A 24,923-nucleotide genomic window follows, 5' to 3' on the forward strand; every position below is an offset into this window, starting at 1 on the left:
TCTGAGCTGAGTAAAAACCCAGAGCTCTGCATAATATAAGTTTCTGATGGAATGATGTTCTGTTTTGTGAACTACACCATTTATCTTTATTTCTTTGTAGGTGATGCTTTCTGTGAATACTTCTGAACTGGGCCATGATAAGAGTAAAAGCAGATGCAGAAAGTCTGTATGATATAAATAATGATTCTGCTTGACAAAGTACTTTTGACATTTTAAGAGGGATACTGTTGAGCAATTTGCTCTGGTTTGTTGCTCTCCCATGAAAGAGCTAATTTAGTCCAGTTAAAAGGCAGCTTTCTCATTGGCTCTGAAAAAAATCAGTACTTCGTATGCAGTCCATATCCACAGCTTACTTGGGAGCTGGCTTTATTAACAAAATGCTAGCCCACTCCTTCTCTGGCATGGCAAAGTCCTGGTGGATTCTTTGTCTAGCACCTATGTCTCCTCCTGCAGAAACACACTCTAAATCCACTTATGCAGTTAATAAACCAGAGCTATAAAAATCTGCATGTCAAAGACCAGCAATAATAGTGATGATTACATTTTTTCTTGCTGTTGAGTTTATCTGCCATGTTTTAGGAGGTCACTAAATGAAAAAAAAAAAAAAACAAAAACAAAAAAAGAACAAATAAAAAAACATGCCAGCTGATCTAAGATCTAAGGAAGAAACTAAGGAAGTTTAGGCATCAACTTTTTCAGCTAAGGTGCTGAGGGGAAACTTGTCATTAGAGGCATTTTAGAGTGAACTGACAATGTGAGCTGCACTCTAACATCCCCGTGAGGGTTCCCAAGGCCATCACTGAGATTAGCTTTGCAAATCTCATGCCCGTGAATTCACTTCTGGTCCTCCAAAGGATCCCATGTGCTGTCCTCAGGGCTCAAGCAACATGGGGTGCTGCAGGTACAATATTGTAGAGCCCATCACACTGCCAGCTACTGGTGTTTCAAGCAGGTACAATGCATTCTCAGCCATACTTGAGACCATGCATTAAGAGTTTGTCTAGGATATGGAGAACTAATTAACTCTCTCTCCATCACCCACCTGTATTGTCAAAGATGATGAATCAAGAGAAGGGCCTGGCATCTCTACTATATGCAGGAATAGGGAAAATACAATACATAGAATTTAGCACAGCACAGTGCAGGTCTGTAAGTAGAGCTTTTAGCTAATAGAGGTTATAACTATTAATAACAGTCAGTCCCTCAAATACTGTGATTAGTGTTTTGTCCTCCTCTCTTCTTTAATAAACCCTTCTAACAATCTATTTTTTGTTTTCATTTGAGTGGTATATTTCCTTTGATTTTCTTCAGAAAACAGTAATTCTGTCCTCTGCCAATATATCTATGGCTTAGTCTACTTGCCATTCTTCGTTCTTATAGTTTGATTATCAGGTTTCATTGATGCTTTGTTAATAAACTACATTCATGCTCTCTGAGCATCCAGTCTTGCTATCTAATAAGGTCACAGACCTTATATAATACAAAGACCGTTAGCTGAGGTGATTATTTTGAGATATTTTGCCTCACTGACTGCAGTTGAGATAGAATAAAGCCTATCCTTTAAAATGGATTTTTTACCTCCATTATTAATTCAGCTTAGTGCCATATCTTTAATATTATGTCGGTGAGAAAATAAAGTGGGGTATGATATTAACATGTATCCTAGCCATTTCAGGTATACTCCTGAAATAAAAAGGATATCTTTGTGGGTGTTGTGAAACAGACTGTACAAACTGATGTAAAGGAATTTATCTGGTTTTTGTTTCCTTGCTTGTTTGTAAATCTCATTTCCCTAGCTTGGGTTGTATCTTTGGCTGATATTGGATATTCTATTGTCATTTATGATACTTATTTGCAAAAATTAAATTTATTTCAGGTCTGAAGCCAACTTTCTGTAATAAATATATGTGTTTGAATAGAACTTTTTTTAGTTTTCTTCAACCAGGAAATTTTCCTTAAAATTAAATTTGGTAACAAGTTTATTGGACTTTTATTTTCTTTTGAGGATTTTCAATTAATGTGTTAATTGAACTCTAGCATGCACTAAAAATACTGAAGTTTCCAGTTGATTTACAAAAAAGTACATGGGTTACAAGTGTCTCTCAACACATCTGCTGTTTGGGAGACAACACACAGAGGATAGATTTTGCCTAATCTGTGGTCAGCTCTTGACCGTTGGATAAGACTCCTAGAAAAGTTAACTATCATTTAATGTGCCTGTGATACAGATACATGCCATTTAGTATCTAACAGTGCTATCAATTTATATAGGTTTCAGTTATTAAGATTTTGGTTAAAGGATACTTGAATCTAATTGAGTGGATGATCATATATAATGTTTTAGTTTAGATTTTGTTGTGAGGAAATACTTTCTTTTTTTCTCTTAACTTATTTGATGACCACGGTAGAAAAATCCCAAGATGTTAATAAGACTATATTTGGCAATGTGAGTGGAGATGGGAAAATACACTATAAATCACAAGTTTCAGTGGACTACGAGGGAGACTATGACATTCCAGCTAAATATACACAAGGAAAATGGTACGTGTAAGGCAAAACATCATAAGTGAGCTCATTTGCCTTTGCTCTTGAGAATTTTCAGTACAGTCTTTGTTTCAGCTAAATAGGGCTTTATTATTTTAATTAGTTTAATGTCTTTGGCAGGGAACTGTTTTTGGAACAATACATGGATAGGATGAGGATAAAATATAAGGAAATAGCACCTCAATATCACTGAATTAGCCCATCAGTAGAAATCATTTGTGATGTTAGGTATGCTTGGCAGAAAGCTTGCAGCAGCACTGCTATGTTAGTTATCAGCCTAGATCTATATATGTTACATCTCTAACATGACAAATAATTACTTAGAAAACGAAAAGGATGGATTATTTTTTTAAAATCACTTACAAACAAAGGAAGTATCAAGAAGGATAATTGCAAGAAACATTTAAAATGAACATAAAAAGACTGTGACAAGATGCTATCATTTAACTGGTAATGCTTTACTTAAAAATGGAGAATAATTTTATTCTTTGTGATGTGCTTAAGGAACTTTTTCTCTAATATATTAGACATATTACCTGTAATTATTAACCTCATCTAGATACAGATTCTCTGCTGTGGGTCTTCCTGAGAAGCTCATGGAGAGCCATTTCGCACCTGAAATAAATCTAGTCTTTCCTATAGTGCAGTAGTCAATAGTTTAGTATGTGTTGGAACAGACTGTCTAAAACAGCCCCCACTTGTGTATTAACTGGAGCAATGTTTCTTCATTGGCCTATATGCAAACTTACAAAGAAAATGCTGTAATTGCTCCTGGAAAGATGAGCAGAGCCCATGGCAAGGCAGAGAGGCAGATGCTTCGTTTCATTCAGGACTAGTGTCTGGGGCTGGGCTGCCATTTCTCACAACCCAGAGCTTTCTGCTTAGATGCAGATGGGAACAAATGACTGATGTGGTCTTCTGTAAGGCTTGCATTGGTCTTCTTGATGGGAAGGAGTAAGAAAAATAGTAGATATATTGCACTGTTAGGAAATACTTTTTAAACACACACTACTCTGCAGTTTTCTGACATTTTTTCACCCTCGAGTTACTGTATAATTCAATTCCAGGCATCATGACTTTTTGGTCAGTAGAAGGAAATATACTAAAATCACCTTTTTGAACATGATTGCTCTCACTTATCCTCATTCTCACTTTCCAGCATTTAATTTGATTTGTAATCTTTATTTAAAGAACAATAAAGATGAGAGTCTTTATATATTGAAAAACTCATAAATTTGTAGTGAAAATCATTTCAGGAAGAAAGAAGCTATACAACAGAGCTATTAAACTTGTTGTCAGTAGGATTCAGCCTGTAAGACTTTCACATTCACATGAACAACGCTGGTAAGAGAGTAAAGAAAAAGCATTTTATACAGTGCCATGTTATACACCTAATAAAAAAACTACACGTGCTGGTAAGTTTATTGCAAGATTGTACAATTAACCTTTTTGGTTCTAGTCTTCCTTTGTACTGCTTATGTTTCTGTGAATCACTAATAGTTTGTGGCAATGGGGGTGTGTGTGTTTGGTTACATTGTATTTGGAATCAGAAAAAAAATTTTGATAAAATGTAGATGGTGTTTTCAATACAAGTTGATCTTAATGCTGTCCCAGCCAAATGTAAGTTTTTTTCAGTAGAATCTTGTGTAAGGTATTAAAGTATTACTGTACATAAGCAAGTGACATTTTTTAAGTAGTTCTCACAGGTAGAAAGTAATATATTGACTAATACTTTTGTTATTTTACCCTTCTAATCATTTTATATCCTTAAACTTCATTAACTTTTCATTATGGGAGCTTTCCTACATAAGCACCCCAGCACTGTCCAAAAGATCATCTTTCTTTTTCTATGCTGTTCATTTACATTTGGGGGGAGTCTGATTCTAGTTTTACTTCTGGTTATCTCCACTGACTTTATGATTTCATGACTCCTTCTACATGGAGAGTAAACAAGATTTATCAGCATAAATAACAGCAGAATTAGACTCACAAAGTTAAACCCTATATTTTAATATTTGTACAAATGAAGGTACTGTCCTTTTCCCTGTCAGTTTCATCTTCCTTACACTGTGGACTTCCTTGGTACTTCTAAAACTTAACATATTAAATGGGACTTAATTTCTGATTATACCAACTCCTCCTTCCCTTTTTCTCTTCCTTGATATATTCAACTTGGGCCAAACCATAAGAGGTTTATTATACTCATGAAAATGCAGCAGCATTACCTCATTACACTAGAATTTATGTGCAAGAATTAAAAGAAACATTTGGAGGGCTATTTAAAACAGATATAAATATATCTGCCATGATTAAAGATAAGTAATTTAATTTAACAGAAACTGTTAAATAAACAGCATGTTGTAATAGGTGGCAGAGTTCTGATGCCAATAAGGGAGGCTGCCAGAGGCTTTCAATCATAAGCCTCCGTTTTCAGTTACTGATAGCTCTGCCAAAAGTAAACCATTGTGCCTCTAATACTCTGTGCTGAATATATCCCTCAGATATTTTGTTAAAGTTTTCATTAAAATGATCTTTTTCTTAAGAAAGCTTAAGAATAGAAAACCTGTCCCTCCAGCTTTGCCCTCTCATGCCATGTAGGAAGGATGAAGGGGAAAAAGGAAATGTCTGGAGGCCAGGAATGGGTCTGTATGTGGACAGGACAGGAGCAAGAGGGACTGTGGTAAAGAAAGATGTTAAGGGGAAGAGTATAGATAGAGCTGAAATAAATGTTCCTGAGGAAGATTCAAGAAATTGAATAGGGGGGAATAACAGCACCTATGCTAAGGGATAGAGTGAGGGCTTACATGGGGTAAGAGAGAGGAGTAAGCTGTGGGGCAACATAGGAAGAGGCAGAGAGGAGCTGGCTGAGGAAATGAATTTGGGAGATGTAGTAGGAAAAGAACTAAATAGGAGGCCAGGATGAGGGAAAGACTCACAGGGAACTCGGTGCAGAAGTGTTTTAAACCCCCAGAATTTAGTAATTTTATTATTTTTTTAAAGATATAGCAATGAATTCTATCATTCATGAATGTCTGCTTTCCCTTATTTAGAAAATAGCAGAGAAATTTAAGTGTGCCTTAATTCCCTGAAAGGTAGGACCAGCTGGAGGCTAGCAGTGTTACCAGTGTCATCACTGGTTCAAGTACTTGCAGAAACTTCAGCATGACTATCCTTGCTGAGTACCCCAAAGAGATCAGCTTCTTTCAGCAGCTTTATATGGTTAATTTTTTTGTAAAGGCTTATTATTACACTGCCTCCGAACTGTGCCAAAGAAACACTAAGGCTGCAACTGAGGAACCCAGAAATTATGAAACACCTGAACTAAGGTTACTCAGGCAACCTGAATTATCACCCCAGGTGTGTATTCATTTTGATCCAGTCTTTCACTCCACCACCACGACATGGTTTTTTGCATTCTACATCTCCATTCAACTCTGGATCTTTACAGGGCAAAAGCCCTTGTCCTCTGCCCTTGTCACATCCTTCCTCAGGACCAGAACTGCATGTCTGCTTCATGGTGAAGGATTAAAGACTTTCAAGTGGTTTTCAGTAAACAGATTTTCATAGTGAGCCTTTTTCTTGCTCATGTCTTAAGATCTCTGTGTGAAAACACAATTATATGCCTACCTTGTTGCTTAATGAGTTTTGATAAATGTCATTGATTAAATACAGCATTGTGCCTTATTTTCTGCCACAGAATTTTTTTAAAAAAAGTATTAGTTTAGTCTGTAAAGCCATAGCATGTAATTTAGTGATAAATTATTCTGTATCTCTTTTACTATATTACTAACATATTACAAAGGCATTATAATAAGCAAAGAAGAATAATTACATGCAAGTGTATACATAAATGTAACACTACACAGATTATGAACATTTCACTGACTTCATCAAAGACATTAAAATCACCAAAGCACTGAAAACACATTAAAATGACATATTTTGAACTGCGTTCTACTATGAATGGTTTGGTGGGGTGTTTTTTTGGTCTTGTTGGTAGAGAGCAAAGTCATCCATGATAATGTGAGACAATTGTTGTTGGTTATTAAGCTGTATTTCCTGGTCCATGTCTGTTAGTAGGAGAAGGATGAAGAACCATGTAGTGGAAATTGTGAGGTACGTGATGATACGGGAAATGTTCCCTCAGACAGCTGTTTTTCTGCACAGAGAATCTTTGTGAAGAGCCTGCAGAGGTTTTGCTTGTTAAAGTACTTTCAGCTGAAGTAGTCCCAAGCCTTTTTTCTAGAAAGCATCAACTCACAGGCACTGTAATATCTCGCTCAGTGCTCCACTGCACTTTGGTGAAGTTTTGCGAAAGAATTCTTCTGCTGGTAGCTTAAATCATTACAGTCTTAGCAGGGATTGTAATGCTGCCTGTTCCCAGCCTTAGCAAGTGTTTTGTTGAAAACCATGTGCTATATGATGTTAAAACCATCATGCTAGAATGCAACCCATTGTAGAAATCAGTGTCTTTGCCAAAAATCAAAGAAATCAACACTTTTAGCAAAATCAACATACATATTACAGTCATCCACATTAACAAAATGAAGGTTATATTAATTCATAGATAAGTGTCCCTTCTAATAGCTTATTAAATGGTAGAATTGTTGTGGCTGTGACAGTAAAAGAATACAAAAGTGACAACAGTTCTTCCTACAAGCATCTTTAAATAGTTACATTCTGTCTTCTTGACATCAACCCATGTCATTCCTAGTTTTAATATGCATACAAAAATAGCATATTTTTCCTACCTCATTAGCACAACAGTATAAAACCCTGAAAATGAAAGCTATACTGGCATTTTTTTTTTTTAAGAAAAAACTCAGATGAAGGAAAAATATGTATAAATCTAATACATCTCTGTCTAGGCTCTATCTGTTGCATGTACTAAAATAACATGAGCTTGTATTAAATATCTTCAAACCAGAGCCAGATGAGAACTAATTTCCATTTACCACATTAGTAATGGAAATATTTTAACCTTTTATGGAAGAGCAGATTTTTTGAATAGTAGTAGCTTCCAAATCCTTTCTGTTTCAATGTTTAACTCATTTGATTTTGCAGTTTCACTAAAATTATAAAGAAAGATGCATATTGTGCGAAGAATAAGGTTATGGAGTGCCTGCAGAAATACAGGGAAAGAGACAGGAGAGTTCATGGAATTATTGAATAGCTCAGGAAGAATATAAATTTATTCATACCTGTGAATAGATACATATTTTTAATCTTTGGTATCAATGTTACTGCAATTACAAGTGAGTTGCAGATATGCTAAAGCATAGCCTTTCCCTCTTAGTGTTGATCACACAGGACAAGTGCCAGGTGTTGTCTCAGCTCAAAAATAGCACTACAGATCTCTCCACGACTAAGTCTGTAGACACCACCTTCCGAAGAGAAGCTGCTTTTAAATCCTCCTTGCACCCACTGATCAGCCAGACAGTTTCTTTTCTCCATGAGAGGATGAAGTTCAGGTTGTGCCTGCCCAAAGACATCAGGCTCCTAGGCATACCAATTAATTTAATCTAGCTTGGCCCATCATAAAGACACATCACAAGGCATTAATACAGGAAGGAGACAGACCCCTGAAGGTGCAGGACTAGGGAAAACCTATTTATCCTGAGGCTGTTAATGGATGAGATTGATCTAAATGTTATCTATACTGAAAGAGTTCACAAGTCTCTGGCCCCAAAACCTTCCTTTTGCTTGTGAGCCTTAACAGCTGTACTCTTCATGTTCACAAGAGAGAAAACATGTCACACACTGCAAGAGAAAGAAAAACCTGATTTGCTGAGGTGAGGTGCATTTAACAAAATGCTAGATAAAGAATTTTCAAGGCTGTTATGGAGGTGAAGAGTAACTTTTGGAAATTATAAAGAAATGACAAAATGAACAGAAAACTAGTCAAATGTTAAATAAGGTCTCCTACCTTATTTCACTGGAAGAAGACAACTATCAATTCCAAAAGCTTCATGAATCATACAACTTAAAAAATATTCTATAAAATATTTTTGGATGGAAGGAGCATGCCAACTTTCATGAAGTGATCTGGAATTCATGAAGAAATTTCATGATAATGTCAAAAGCTGTTTTCCTGTGGTTCTCAAATAGACACCTAGATAGAGTTTCTGAAAACAACCCTCCCTCTCTAGGTCAACAGTGAATTTTCTGTGCTGCCGGAGGACTGTTTTTCTGCTCTCTGCTCAGGGCTAAGAAGGAAAATCACAGAGGGGAGAAAGAAGAGAGCTGGGAAATGGACAGGAATAATCAGGAGAAACAGAAGGATAATTAACATAATTATTTGTCATCACTTGGACAACTATATTTCTCAAAACTATATTTCTTGAAGTAATCGGATAATTTATATCCAATAATTTATATCCAATTAGTAAGAATTGTGCATAAAATGAGAAAATAATTTTGGATGAGTGGAACCTGATTGTTTTGAAATAAATATTCAAGAAGTATATCTATTGCTCTAAGAAAAATCAGCTAGAGTGGGATTTTCTAAAGATTTAGCAAAGAAGTTGGTCATAAAGACATTTTGTCTCTCTGATTTCCCTAAATGTTTCTTGAAAAATAGAATGAAAATTACTGTATATAAAGATTGCTTTGTGTTTCTTGGAAGTCACCATTCATTTTCCAAAGGAGCCAGTACAGGAAACACAAACTGGAGTTAGATGTGAAAGAAAAAGAAGACAGTCAAGGCAGTAATAATATTATCCTCTCTTTTATAGAGATGAGAATGAATTGAAAGTCCGTTTTAGAAAGCCGGGAAGAAAGATGTGGTTTTTTGTGCATTGAATTCTTCAAAGTCATATACAACCAATAGCAAAGGTTTTAAGGGGCATCAGACAGTCAAAAGAAAAACTTGTTTTGTTCTTAACAAATCTCAATACTTTTTTATTTTCTGTAGTTGATGTTTCTGCTTAAGATTTGGATAATTTTAATTATATTTTACTGATTAATTGGTTTAAATTGGCAGGAAATATGGTAAAAGGGATGACAAAGAAGACTTATTTCTGTATGATAACTCTGACATTACAAAATAGTTCAGTTTGATTATAAAGGGCATGTCTGACGTTGAAATTTAATGAATTCCGCTCCATCTCATGCAACCTGTACAATCTGAAACTGATAACTGCAGAAGGCAAACTTCCTTCTGCTGGTGGTACTAGAAATAAGCATATATAATCATCCAGACATTCAATGTTTGTATACTCAAACCAAATTTTCTGGATTATTGTAATGGAGCAGTGGTATCCCTGAGTCTTACCACCTTTCAGGAACATAGAGCAGAATTTTGGCAAAGTGAACTGCAAATGAATGATAATGAGTGACCTGAGATTAGTTTTTCACCTGTTGCATGGCCCCAGTTTAAAATTGTATAAAAGGGCTCCACACCTTCATGGAAGCCATTTGAATGTTTCTTGTTTACAATGAGCTCTGACAACTTGTCTCTGGTGTTAATGCAAAATTTCATCTCACGTCTGAACTATAGAATTAACTGGGAAATGTCAAAGCTACTTGAAAAGTCTCTGTAGCAAAGATTTCTCTGAACAGGATTTTCATAAACAATGAAAGTCAATTAAATACTTGGTATAAAAATAAAAAAAATCATAAAAACCAACGTAAAAGTGTTTGGAACCCACCTTCCGTAGCTAGCAGATAATGCAAATTAGTGGCAATTGCTTCCTCTGAGCCTCTGGGAGGGAGAAAATTAGCAACACTAAAATGAACACCTTGCCTAGATTTTTGTACCTTTTGAGCTTCCTGTAAGCAGCCTGGATTTTTAATTTAAAAGACTTAATAAATGCTGAACATTTTTTGAAAAGACCCCAGGATGACCCTCACCCTGTGCTATGAGGCTGCAGCTTCCTGCTATAGGAGTGGTTTCAAATGTCCAGACCTTCAGAGAGATTAGGTAGCCTCTCCTCTGTTCTAGCATCTAATTTTTTCAAAGCATAAATATGCATGGAGATAGAAGCAAAACTAACTGTGTCATTAAAACAATTATTTGAAACTATATGCCAAAGAGAGTAACTCTGTTGTAGGAAACATATGTCACTTTTGCTAGCAGATTCAGTTTTCATTTCTAACCCAATTAAAAAATATTTTGTTGAGAATAACTGTTACTTGCAGATTAACAATCCAACATTATATGTCTTTCAATTAATTAATTATGAAGGATATTTCTATTCTAGGTCCTACAACGTAAGGATAAATCTCGGCTTCAGTGATGTATTAATAAGCAATGCCAAAACATGTAATGATTCATTGCTTTCATTTAATGACTCAGAAATATTTGATACTCTTGAAGTATTAGGAATGTTCCACCATCCCTCCATGCTCAAATTTCTAATATATTTTAAGGAAAGGAGCTTGAAACTTGGGGTATATATTTTTTCTTGAAACTTGGGATAAATATTTTTATAAGATTTAATAAGAAGCTGAGTATCTTTTCAACATTAAATATGACTGACTGAATTATACAATGGAAAATGTTATTTTTAATTTTACATCTATTTAACTAGAGATTGCTTATAATGTATGGGTTATCTCAAACACAACACATGATAAAAATTGTCAGATATACAGTGGTGCTATCATACAGATATTTTTGCATTTCTCACATGTCTTGAGGGAGTGTCTTCTAACTGAGTAAGTGAAAAATGCTGACATTTGGTATTTACAGTGGCTTTATTTTTCTCTTCCAATGTGTGTATTTTCGGTAAGGGTGTTTATTTATTAACCCATTAATAATACATTGCCCAACTCATTAATAATATTTTGCCCATATGTCCTCTTAAAATTATTCTATCATAATTTTATATTTTGTTGTCATAAAGCACCAATACATAACAGAATTGACTATAGATGAATAGCAGTACTTAGAGCAATGAACAATGACAGAATTTAATTAATGCTTCTAATAAATAGGAAGAAAATGTTTTAATGTGTGGGGTTTTATCCTTTTCTTAATGTCACTATTTAAGCTCATGAAAAAACCCTCATCTTATAAAAGTGAATTGTTGGAACAAAATTTCAAGTAAATATTTTCTAGAAGACCAGTAAATAAATAGTAAAGAAAACACTATAAATTAAAATACCTATATAATGGAGTTTCTTGGACGAATTTAATTGGAGAAAAAAACCTATCAATTTTAAAGCTTTTTCTGTTGGGTGCTCTAGAAAGTTTATCTTCTAATGCGTCTCTTTTGATCATTGTTCTAGTTATTGTTAGCTGTTTTTTCTTTTCATTGTTTTTTGTGTATAAATTTGCAAGTTCAGTTTTTCCCTTCCTGGAACCTTTCACAAACTTTCTTGGTTTTATGCATTCTATAGGACGTGAGGTGTTGCATGGATTTTATTCTTACTTTATCAAAATAAATAATGGATCAGGCTCATGTTTTGATCTGCCTTTTGTGAAATCTAGAAGAAAAAGTAGAAGGTGTGGAAATAAGTCAAGAGCCATCTACAATTGCCTACACCTGTTAGCCAGTTTTCTGTCAAGAGTGGGGCTGTCTACAGGAATCTAACCCTAAAATAGTACTTGATATTGCCACATTACTTTTCCCAGAAATATTTCAAAAGCCACATAGCACAGGCAAGAATGATTTCCCTGGTCATAGAAAACACACCTAAACCTGAAGTAGTATCTCTAAATAAACAGTTTGAGTTAACTCTGAACAAAAAGTCTGTAATAGGAAGAAAAGGTACCATGTCCAGTTGAATCTGCAGCAAGAGTCACAGAAGGCCAAGTACTAACACAGAGATTGCAATTTGCACAGGAATACATGGTTTAAAAATTGTGAATTATTTGCAAGCAGTTAAGTAGTACTTGTTTCAGTAGTGCTGACAGACTGTTACTCAGTCTACTTGAGTAACAGTAAAAGTTACTCATGTTGCTCTTAGCTCTAGTAAATATCTTTCCCTGAAGCCTAGATTTTAAAAGGTGATTGTTTTTCTTTTTTTTTTTTTTTTAATCAACATCATATGTATATATCCATGAATATATACAATTTAAAATTAATCTGTTTAAAATGAAATTTGATCTTGATAGTTACATTTCTGGCTAAAAACTATTTATTTACATTTTTTATTTAAATGAAAATCAGGTATTACTAATTTAATTACATTCAAAAACAGAATAAAACCAACATATTCAGTATTTTTATTTTCGTACTTTACAGCAGCAAAAAACCTCAGAATTAACAATTTTTTAACTTATAACTAGTGTCTTTCTTCAGTGAGACTTTTCTATGTCTTCACTGGTTTGGATTTATCTAATAAATAAGATGAAAGCAAATGTTTTTTCATTTAGACACATTCATTTGAAGCTGAAGGACAAATAGAGGGAGAAAAATACAGGAAAGATTTTTTTATATATATACTTTGGAAAATAAAACAAAACAAACAACAAAAAAAATGGTGGGAGAGGATGGAACCTGTTAGTATCCAAACAGCCCAAGTAAGGAGCTCAGAAAATCACTTAGTCCAAACTGATTTTCAGAGCTGTGAGCTCAGACCAGGCTGCTCAGGGCTGCATCATGTTGGGGCTTGGAAACCTCTGAGGATGGAGCCAGCACAGCCTCCCTGGGCAACTTGCACCCTTGCCCAGCCCTGTCCCTCTGTGACAAAGCGTTGCCATTGGTTCTTCTGTCTTTGAGGTAGAATCTGAAAGAGGGGAGTGATAACACTTCAAATGACAGGAATAAGATGTACTGAAGGTCATGGGTAGGGGACTTGAGGTCCTTCTCAGTTTGGCTCCTCACACATCATAGGAGCAGACCCTGAAGATGTTTATGTAGTGAAAATGCAGGACCCAATGGAAACAATTTCTTATTCTTCAGATTCAGTGTAGAACTAGAAAAAAAATCTTGACTTAAACATTATACTATTGACTAGAGTAGTGGCAAACAGCTGTTTTCAAGGGCAGTATCTCCTGATTTTCTCTAATAGAAACAGTATAATTAAGATGTAAAATACTTATGTTATTGCACATTAAGACGAGACCTGCAAGACTTAATGTATTACATTAAAAAGCTAATTGAATTGAAATTTATGACCTGGTGGTCATTTAAGTGCTGACTTATAAAACACTCTCCATTGTATCTGCAACATATAGACTAAAATTCCACAGAATATTTGTGCTGGATTGATTTACGAAAGTATATAAAGTGATCAACTTTATCAAGCAAAGGGAAAACTTACCAAGTTTGTTATTAATTCAATGGACAAGCTTAGTTATGAAATCTTACTTCATTCTGTAAGCAAACTGTTGAGGTTTTGCCCTTTTAGCATTACTTTAGCCATGTTATTTAAATTCTTGTGTAATTATAAACCACACTTTCTCAATAACACAAAGATTCACGTCATTAAGTTTTAATTAATAGCACAGACTGATTAGCAGTGGCTGAATACCATCAAAGTGACTTCTTTAATCTTAAGTGACTTCTTTAAACTTTTCAGAAGTCTGACAAATGAATAAATGTGTTCAGAATTCAACTTAAAAGTCTCACAGACACAACCTATACTGATATTATTTCAGCTTTTCAGTGTCTGTGGATGTAAGATTTCTCCAGGGGAGATCAAAATATTATTTAAGAGGAAATACGTGTTATGTCTATCACATGTATCTGAAGTTATTGTATTTTATAGATCTCAATCTAACAAATTTTAGTTGTGAAGATTCTTTCATTATATTACCAATCTGTTACAAAATTATATTATAATTTATATTCTTCTAAATTTTGGTGGTAATGGCTGTTGTATAAAATCTTTTAGAATATTTGTGGAAGCTGTTTACTGTCTAGTATATTAATAGAGAGGTAATATTATAATTTTACAGCTAGCTAAAAACAACAATAAAAGTCACCTTTATTTTGTGACTCTCTCCTCTAGTGTGCTCTTGTGATGAGAATAAAGTAGTCTGTTAAATTTATGGGAAATCTCTTTATAGGGAAACAAGACTTTATAGAATACTTAGTTTGGTGAGCAATTAACATTTTTGACTTAATGTAGGATAAATTCAGTATTTCAATAAACTGACTTATTTAATAGTTCAGTTTTAGAGTTAAATGTAGAGAAGGGAAAACAGCTATCACAGTAATGAATATGTTTTTGTTGAAATAATTTATTAAAATTCAGACCCAGAGTAAGAGTGTACCTGCCTTCTGTGATTATGTTCCCTGCAACACAGCATACTATAACCACCAAAATAATCTGAGTTCTCATTTACAGTTATGATTGAAAAACATTGGATTTAATAATTAGGAATTCACAACTTGAAGCTATTTGAGATTTCTGTGAAACTGAAATGCACTCTGCAGGAAAGAAAAAAAAAATCTTTTCTGGAAATAAGTTCCTTTCCATTTAACTGATGCCGTAAAGTGCAAGAGGAATAACACCTGAAATAACTTTATAAGGTTTAGAATGCTTAGAGTTCTGTTCTTATATTTTATTACCAGCAGTCATGTATCACTTTTTATTATTGGTTGTTTATGGTTCCAATTCCTCAGCCTCTAGGCCCTGCCACCATAACTTCCAGAAATATTCTGCTACCAGAGTTAGCATAAGATATGAGACATTGTTATCCAAGAATAAGCCATACCTCTGGCTTATTCTTGGAGGAAATGACATGGTAGTAAAACAAAGGGAAGAACATGAAATGGACGCTGATGGCCAATGTTTTCTAACTCCCTAAGGCTGGGTGTAAGTATGAATTGTGTGAACAGCTCTTGGCTCAGTGCCCCTGTGAGGCTTGGCTGTGTACAGGCACCCTCCGGTGCACTGGTGTGTCGAGAAGGAATCTGCACATATGGGCTACACCACACTGAGCCACTGCACAATCAGTCAGATCTGTGAGCAGGACACTTGCAATTCATCCAAGTGCTGAAGGTCCATGGCTTACCATGTAGACATGGACTAAGTGACTGAGACAAGATCCATTGTGTAAAAATATAATGCACTGGGTAAATGTTCTTTAGGCAGTGTTTGGGTAAACACAGTGAATACAGCCAAAGAAAGAAGAGCGGTGCAGCTTCTTCCCCAGTATAGGACACTGGATGTCAATGATGGAGAGCTGCAGGTCTCACAGCTCACCCTGGTTAAATGTTTCAAGGAGGGACACATGAAAACCATTCCAGACAAACGTTTCTTGCTCTGCAGGGCTTTCCACTGGAGCAGACATGAAGATAGAGGAATTTGTCTTACATTTTATTTCCCTCCTAGGCCTCATTCAGAATTGTAGGTAGGCACTCTCCGAATTCAGGAATTGCAGGTTAGAAAAAACACTGGTAATGCATTTTATTCAATAACTTTTGACATGAAACACGAATCTAGAATCTAGAATCTAGAATCGAATAGCATAGCATAGCATAGCATAGGAATAGAATAGAATAGAATAGAATAGAATAGAATAGAATAGAATAGAATAGAATAGAATAGAATAGAATAGAATAGAATAGAATAGAATAGAATAGAATAGAATAGAATAGAATAGTTCAGATTGGAAGGCACCTTGAAAGATCCTCTGGTCCAAACTTTCATGTGAAAGGGCACCTAGATATTGGCCCAACACTAGCAGGGAATTCGTACCTACCTCACCCTATCTAAGGGCACTGGCCATATGTACATGGGAATAATAATAATTATTATTAAACCCATATTATTGTTGATTTTTTGTTGTTGTTGAGGAATTTAATTTCTTCTTCTAAAACAAAGGAGTTACTTTTGATAGAGTTTCTGGGAACAAGGGGAAGTATGCTTGCTGGTTGCATATGTGTGGGGTATGTGAGAGCTGTAGGTATTTATGGTGGTTTTCATGTTGAAACCAGATCTAGTTACAGCAGTTCTTGAGTAACTGAGAAGCAGCAATCAAGGCTTGACCACTGCTTTGAGCATAGATATACTATGTTCTGTCATATTCACATTGTAAGCCCTCTTCTGGATCTGGCTGTCACATCCTCTTTCAGATGCAATTTAGATTAAAAATGTTCAAGGACTTCATTTTTGAAAGCACTTAGACAAAGTGAGACCAATAGTAGAATGCTCAGAATATCTGATTATATTACATTTCTAATTTCCACTTGTGTTCAACCCATGTCAGCTGACCCTTACATACTATTATGTATCTAATTTCATCTGTGGGTGCTTGGATAATTCTAGTTTGACTGTACATCTCCCTTGTTTTTCTTTAATATTTTACCTTAGTTTAAGAAATCATGCTGATGTGGCAGTCAAGAAACTTTGAAGAACCAGGCTGCACATAGGGAGAGTTGCTTTCAAAGCATACTAACGCTGACAGTTCAGTTTCATTTTGAATTGTGAAGGTCTAGTTTTCTTTGTAATCATGCTAGGCATTTGATGTCGATATTATCTTGTGGTAGTGTTCCATGAGTTAATTATATGTTAAGATGGTATTCTTCTTTGTCATGAAAGTATGTGTGCTGCAATAGCTCTGTACCTAAGCATGGGAAACAACCCTGCAGATGCTACTCTGCATATGGAAAAAAAAGAAAAATGTCTGCTGAACTTTCCATATAGAGAAGGCAAGTTTTACACTTAAAAAAGAGATTCAACAGTATCTTAGATTAATAGAAATACAATCTCCAGACTTTAATATTTAATGCATAACAACATTCACCAGTGGTAATACAGCAATGATAATGAACTGCAATAAGAAATATACAATTTTTTTTCCCTACTGATAAACCTTTACAAGACAGGTTGCAATCTCTCTCCCTCTTATTCGCTTTTGGTTTTGTAGCATGAAATGTAGTATGTATAAACTCTATTTAGAAAGATAATTTGCCACAAAATTTTTTGCAATGTGAAAGGTTACTTATTCACAGAAAGTCAAGCAGTAAAGCAGAAAATGTCTGTGTGAATGAGATTTTTTTGGGTGTATAATGTCATATTCTCTGCAGTACAGGAGGAACTAAATGCTGTTAGAAGCAGTAAAACTCATTTCTTCTTATTATTGTAATACTGACCTTGGTATTTTGTAAAACAGCCCCCCATTTAAAAATAAAAAATGAACAAAATAAATGAACTGTTCAGATTACAAAACAAATGCTTAAGAGATACTTAGGGACCAGTAAAGAGGACTCTAATTTCCTGTGTTTTTCTGTCCTCTAAATGGAGTTTTGAAGTATAACATCATACACAGCCACTGGGAATTTCAGATCCATAGAACTCTCTACCTTGTTTCAAGCAGTAGAAATAAATGTTGGAGATTTTACAGCAAAGATGTTAAAAAAACCAAGCCCTCCTATTAATCACCCAAACCATTACAAGCCATATCAATATGTAAGAAAACAAGAAAAATAAAATCATTTAAAAATAAATAAAAACACTTTAAAAGTACCCTAAATACAACACTGCATAGCAAAAAAATCCCCAAACCTGAAACACTTCCTTCTTACAAGAAAGTGCACTGTATTTTCCTGCTCCTTATAACCCTTTGAATGTACAAAGGACTGGATATAGTCTCACTTGGTTGTTTGTGCTTATGTCATGGTCTTATCTTAAATGACTCAGATGACTTATGTCAACCAAACAAAAAAAGACAACTAATGTAAGAGTGAAGACGGGTATGGTATCTTTCACTAGGTGTCTGCATAAAAAACTAAACCATCATTATATCTCACGGTGATGCAATCATTGACAAAATGTAAGGCGATGCTAATATATATGTAAGCTCTGCTGTCTCTGTATGATGGGTACTTAGCTAGTACATAAACAAGCACCTACATGTAGGCACCTAACTTAAGTGTCTTAATTTTTGAGCGGAATCCTACTCTTTATCTATGGAGATTTATATAAAGTGTTGTTTATATCAGAATGTGAAATTCAAGATTTCAATGACATAGATAAAAAGGATTTAACATATTACAGATATAAAAAAATCTCCATATCTAACAGATATCCACCAATTTAATAGAGGCCCAGTGACTTGATTTTATTAGTTGAATGTGAAATTCAGATAATGTTCGTGGGCTTCATTTGGATTAAAAAATCAAAGAGAAAAAAATTACATCAAGTTCAATATACATTTTTTATGTAAGTGTGAGCTCAAATCCAATGCTAAATGACCTCTGATTTTTATGTGGGGAGAATAAGGGTGCAAGGCTTCTTATTTACAGTGATAGATTTTTCTGAATGAACCATTTTATCAACAGCTTCTTACAAGTGAAGAAAACTGGGAGAATGTAATGATGCTTATAAAAAATGATGTCAGGAAATTTCTGGGGTTTGGGAAATGCACAAAAAGAGACCCCAGTCAACTGGCTGGAAAGTTTGATTTCACACAAAATACAGGAGAATTAAATGAATGTTTCACAGCTGCTCAGTTCAGACTCTCATTTTCCATTCCAGATATCTTGCAAACAGACACATTTCTGGGCATCTCATGTCACAGATCAGTGCTTCAACCCTCAGCTTGCATAGTAAATGACTTATTCTTACTTAGGTCTCAGCCATACCCCAGATTTCTGTTCTAGTCAGTATGGAGGTTAAAGCATGATCCAGCATGAATACACCTGTGCATAAAAAAACCCAACACTACCTATAGTGCACTAAAAACTCTTTTTTTTTTTTTTTAAATACAAAGGCAAAGTACGATTGATACAAAATGCAGTCAGTAAGAACAATTTGCCACTGTAGCATAATTTTGTATTAATAAAACATCTTTCTTGTGGATATACATTTTCTCTTTCTTTCTGGAAGCTGTTATACTTTATAAAAGTACTCTAATATTCACTGGATGAAAGGGAGAGGGGCTAACATTTGCCACAAGGCTGAGGGTAGTAGCCTTAGATATAGCTAATCAAAATCTATGTTTGTGGCTACCTTAGAATGTCAGGATGAAAACACCCAAGTTTGGGTTTCCCAGTGAACAACAAGACAGCGCCTGTTTTGAGGTACTTCTCACTAGCTCATCCTATTTCTCCTTTTGCTTTGGTGCTAGAAAACTAGAACTGAAAGTCATGGATGTTCAAAGAACTGAAACTAGAACAAATGTTCAAAGTGACAAAGTGGCAAAAATGGTCTGGACTCTTCCTGTTTCTCCCTGGTCTGGCAAACACATCTAAATAATACCCAAAGGGCAACATTTGCAGCAGTGGAGCTGCTTTGTTCCCCTGACTGAATCATTGCTCAATAACCTTATCTTTAGTAACAATTTCCCTTTTTCATGTTGTGCAGGCCCAGCGAATCTTAGGTAACATGGCTTCAGGCTCAGTACAGTACTTAGGCACACATCCTGTGGTAGATTTACTAAGATACAAGAAGATTAATCTCAAGGGCAACACACAGAATCTTGGACAAGTCTCTTACAGATTCACTTTTAATGTTATCACTTCAAAGGATCATTTCTCATATCCAGTCATAAATTTCCAAAAGACTATGTCATTAAAAAAATAAGAATTAGGTCAAATATGGGATTTTGGCACCTGGTTAAGCAATATACAACAGTCGTATTGTCTCATGTTGGTTATAAAGATCATAAATTTACAGGACAATATGGACATGGAAAAGCAGGATGAGAGACTTTCAGGGTGTGGATGTTCTAGTGCTACCAGCTGTTTCATAGCTGCTTTTGCTTTGAATATTACTGTGCCTCTTGATACTGCTATAGAAATGACCAAGGTTTTCCTCTTGATAATTCGTTCTGATTAGTTTTTTTGGTTTGGAATAGATTTTCTTATTGAATATAACTGGCTGTTTTTATTGCTATCATTAACCACTAATCCAAATTTTCCCTTCTCTTGCTCTTAAATCAAAAATTGAAGGAGTCCACACCACAACAAAAGAGTTTTTAAAATATATAATTTTAAAAATTTTAAATTTAGAAATATAAAATAGGGAGAAATTTCAATAAAATATTTGTTAAAAAGTTCACCTATCACTTTCCGATAATTTCCCTGACTGGAATAGTGACTCCGTGTTGGCCAGTGCTTATAGATCTATGAAGTAGCTTTTCTTTCTAAAACATTGCAGGGACTGCTCAAGTAGAGGAAATTCCTGTCTAACATTTTCAGATTTTTATAAGCCACAGATATCCAAATTAAAAAAATCTTCAAAAGCTTTTAAGAATTGAACAATGTAGATGGTGGTATAAAGATTGGTACTGAATCTGCATCAGTTTAGACTTATTCTATTCTAGTGTTGAAATTTTACTTTGTCTGGAAAAGAACAGAAATACCAGAAACCTGTGTCGTAAAACATGACTGGCAGTCACATGTTGAGGATGAAAAAGTAATTCTACATATATGAGTTCTTTCAATTACGGGAAATATGTGAACTTGTGATAGATGATGTATTCAACCCACTTCATAATAAAGAATGGACTGATACAAAGATTAATGAGAAGGGTAGAATTTTAATCGTTGTCTTTTTATTCAGCAAAGAGTTGGTCCTGAATATAATTACACGGATAAAGAAAGTCTGCCTTTTTGAAGAAGAAATGGATTTTTTTTTTTTTTTAACTGACCCTTTTTGGCATTTGCTGGAAGTTTAATTCCTGAAATAAGAGTTCTCTTCTACAAACAGAGAGCAGTGTTTTAGCACAGAGAGTTCCCACTATGTTATTTGAAGAACTGGGAATTATTTGTATTTCTGTCATGAAATGAAAATTGTTCTGAAACTAGAATATCACCTTGAAAAGGTGAATAGACTAACTTGTTAATAACCATCTTCAAGAGCTGGTCAAAGTGGACAAGAAGGGTCTATCAGAGCAAGAGAAATCCCCAAGGAAAATTTTACCGACTCTGACTTTTTACACCTAAAATCTCCTCAGGATAATAATAACAACACTGTGTCCATTGCAAGCAGCCCCCTGGCCCACAGGAACAGCAGAGTACAGAAACTGGCAGAATGGTTAATTCTGCTCCTCATCTTGTCATGACTTTTAGTAGGACAGAAAGGCAAAATACATTAACCATTATTCTAATATAGCAATGAGTCAAGAAAATTATGGGGTACTTCTTTAAGTGCTTAGATATGCAACTGAAAAATCAGTCTTAACTGGGATACTCATGTAGTATGAGACTTGTGTCTATAGAAGTCAGAGGTCATAGCATTCCTTTGCTTCAGTTTCCCTGTTTTTACAGTGAAGGCCTGATCTTTTTTTATTCCTCTTTAAAATTGTTGCAATGGTGACTTGACTAGTAATCACAGATGACTATGAACAGCTAAAGGACTATGAAAATATGAAGTTTTTGTTCTTGTTACTGTTTTTTATGTTACATTGTTCTCTCATCCTCCCTACTAAGTATGAAATATAATTTGTACAATAAATGTATTATGGCCTTAATCCATGATATTATAATTTTAGAAGCCATAACGGTGTGCTTTACTTACTTCATAAATATACATGGGTAGCTAGATTTAAACTCTTTTTCTAATTAAAGTGATGGGGTCAATAGTTTCCCTTCAGCTTTCTGGTTTTGTGTCAGCACAGAGCTTTCCTGAGGCTTACTCCCGGAGTCAAAATGTTCTTAACACTGACTTGGGAGCAGCATTAGCTCCCAAATAAATGCATCTTCTCTATTAAACCCCTAGACCTCCCTTTATGCTCAAGATTAAGCAGAATCTCCTATCTACTGGGGCTAACAATTCCTTTCTATTTCAAGATAAATTAAATTCAAACACAATAAATATCAGAGGCAAAACAATGCAATGCAGATTTATTTGTATGATTATAGCCTCATATAAATTTATAGTTCTTCACAATTTTTTAATTACTTCTGTTATTAAACCTCTGTATAGAATCAATAAGAGTTTGGGACAAAAACCCACAATGTTTAGCATTTCATAGCAAAAATAACCTTTAGCAACCACCTGACATTTCTCATCTTGCCTTGAGTTTACTTCAAAGGAAAAAGTCAGTGGACAAAACTTGGAAATCTCAGATGTCTCCCAACCTTAATCCCAATTTAAGACTTCAGATAGCTAGAAAGGTTTCTGTCTTTAACTGATCATTTTCTGTGCAAGCTAGGAGAAAACAGAAGGAAAGAAGAGTGAAAAGTATCATAAAACTGAATTACTTTTTCCCCTTTTATTTTTAGCTTTGTCTGCTTTGTGGGAGCTGAAGGGTGCAGAGGGCTATAAACTTGCTTCTGCCTGTGAAAGGTAACAATTGCATTTGACAGCATCCTGGCATCCACCAAAAGGGCTTGACAAACCATGTCCTTGTGCTATGATAGTTGAAATTCCTCCTCTGATTCAGAAAAGATTCTACTTCACATTTTCCAGGTCACTGTATTGTAAGGAAGGGACATCTTAACTGTGGTGGCCGGAAACAATGACCTTGATAACAAGGTATGTAGAGAGAACCAGATGTTCACTCTAATATGAAGGCTTTTATTAGATATATATTACTTCATTAAGGAATATCACCAGTTTGACCCATAGACCATATTCCAGGCAAACTTCCATACAATTTGTTGTGTACATATCAGTCAGCAGAAGTCACAAGTTTCAGATTACTTAGTTCATCAGATTAGTCTTGGACTTTCTATATTTAAAGTAGAAGAGCAGTGATATCAGTTCTTTATAAATACATTAGAATTTAATTCTTACTGATTTCAAAACTGTCTATCAAGACCAAAAATTCTGTGCACATATTTTTAAGACAGAAGTTGGTTTTTTGGTATGCAAGGTAATACTATTGCTATTTAAATTGCGTGTCTCTTGAAATGAAAATGATAACTAACCAGCAGCTAATAATTTATCAGCATCTTCAGGATATTTGTTAAGAAGTGGTATTCCTCCTTTCTCTGACCTAAAGGAATTCTCTCAATGAGTGCTCTTACTTAAGAAGCTTTTAACTGAGAAAAAGCCATTAAACCAGACTGTAGTTAAGTATACATTTGGCAGCTAAGACTTCTTGCACATGATGGTTAGGAGAATCTGCAACACAGATCCCTGCAGATTTATTCCCAAAACTGCTGAAACAATGGGAAGTCTGTCATTATCGTGTAGCAATTTGGGCTCTGCTCCAAATGTGAAAATTCCTTTCAATGTGTGAATACTGCAACTGTATTGAGTTGATTATTTGTTATGAAATTTAGGTGTTTGCTTAAAGTTGTTTGCTCAAAGTTACTGGTGTCACGTGAAAAATGTTAATGAGAGAAGAAGAGGACTAGGGTTTCCAAGGTAAAACGAATAGGACAGAGGTAAGACAGTGTAGGAAAGGAAACTGGTGAGCAGCCCACAGGGAGTTCTCCAGAATCAGCTTTAATTAATGTTCCAGTCCACAATCCTTGTACAAAAGCTGAGATCTGATAGAGATTACTAACAGCATAAGGCTATCCTTTATCATTTTAACTCAAAGGAATACATCATAAATGAGATGAATGTCATCAAAGATTGGAGTAATAGAAATGGCCTGAAGTATAATCGTGTAAAAAGGCAAGGCCAGGAATGTGGGGTTACTTAATGAAACCTCTAATTAAAAATTAAGTGCTTATCAGTAATAGATCACTGAGAAAGAGAGGGCCTTCAGGATCATCCCAGAAATACTATCAGGCACAAATATTTTGCAGCCATGGAAAAGACAAGTGTGTAACTAAAATTTATCAGAGATGTTTTCAACAGAACAAGGGTATAGCTATACTTGCTGACCAGCCACAGGCAAGGCCTCATCTCAAATACAATACTTTTGTTTAGAAAATGTGATTTCAAACTTGAATAAGTGCAGAGAAGGATTGCAAAATTAATGATAGGGAGACAGAATCTATGATACCAAGTAAGTGTGAAAGGGATCGTTTCATTTAACCTGAGGCTGAGAAGAGAGAGAATTGCTTTGTGTAGGTAGAAGAGTACATGTAAACTCTAAGGAAAGAAGAAAAAAAAAAAACCAAAACATCTGAAATATAATTTATTCTGAGCAGTAGAAGAAATGCATCTAGAATGTGCCCGAATAAATTCTGATGAGAAGTTGGATACTGGATCATTAAAGCACTGGGGTTCTGAAAACACTCCCCAGAAGTAGTGGAAGAAAAAAACCCTTAACTACTCTCACAGTGCTAGAGTTGGCATCTGTGAGGGATGGCACTTGTTTTCTCTTGTGACCAGCAGGAAGCTGGATGTGCTTTGGGGAAGCTGGGGCTCAGCCATTTTCATATCAATGTGGGAACAAAAAGGTGGGGAATTCATCAGCAGATGACAAAATCAGTATATTATCTATCCCTTCGGATAGTTACTTGTATGCTTTAATAGGGGTTCAGAAGAAATTTCTGTGAAGGTCAAGCAGGCTAAGACTGAAATTTCTTATTTGCTTTCCTCATAGTATCAAACATAGATTATTTTCATAGTATTTTGCAAGCTGGTGATACTGCACTGTTCCAGTGGGTTCAGAAGTCCTCCAAAGTTAA

General features: G+C 35.0%; 1 protein-coding gene across 7 annotated transcripts in view; it reads left to right on the forward strand.

The window, feature by feature from the left end:
* Positions 1–24,923, forward strand: part of RALYL (RALY RNA binding protein like) — a 407,787-nt gene that overhangs the window by 37,236 nt on the left and 345,628 nt on the right. Inside the window, exon 1 of one of the 7 annotated variants that reach the window (XM_074883770.1) lies at positions 22,751–22,866. The exons of the other annotated variants lie outside the window; for them this stretch is intronic. The gene's annotated coding sequence lies outside the window, so the exon portion shown is untranslated. Of the gene's footprint in view, positions 1–22,750; positions 22,867–24,923 lie in introns of those variants that run through there. 7 annotated transcript variants of the gene reach the window in all.

Source organism: Strix uralensis, chromosome 1 (assembly GCF_047716275.1).
Source record: "Strix uralensis isolate ZFMK-TIS-50842 chromosome 1, bStrUra1, whole genome shotgun sequence".
Lineage (NCBI taxonomy): Eukaryota > Metazoa > Chordata > Aves > Strigiformes > Strigidae > Strix > Strix uralensis.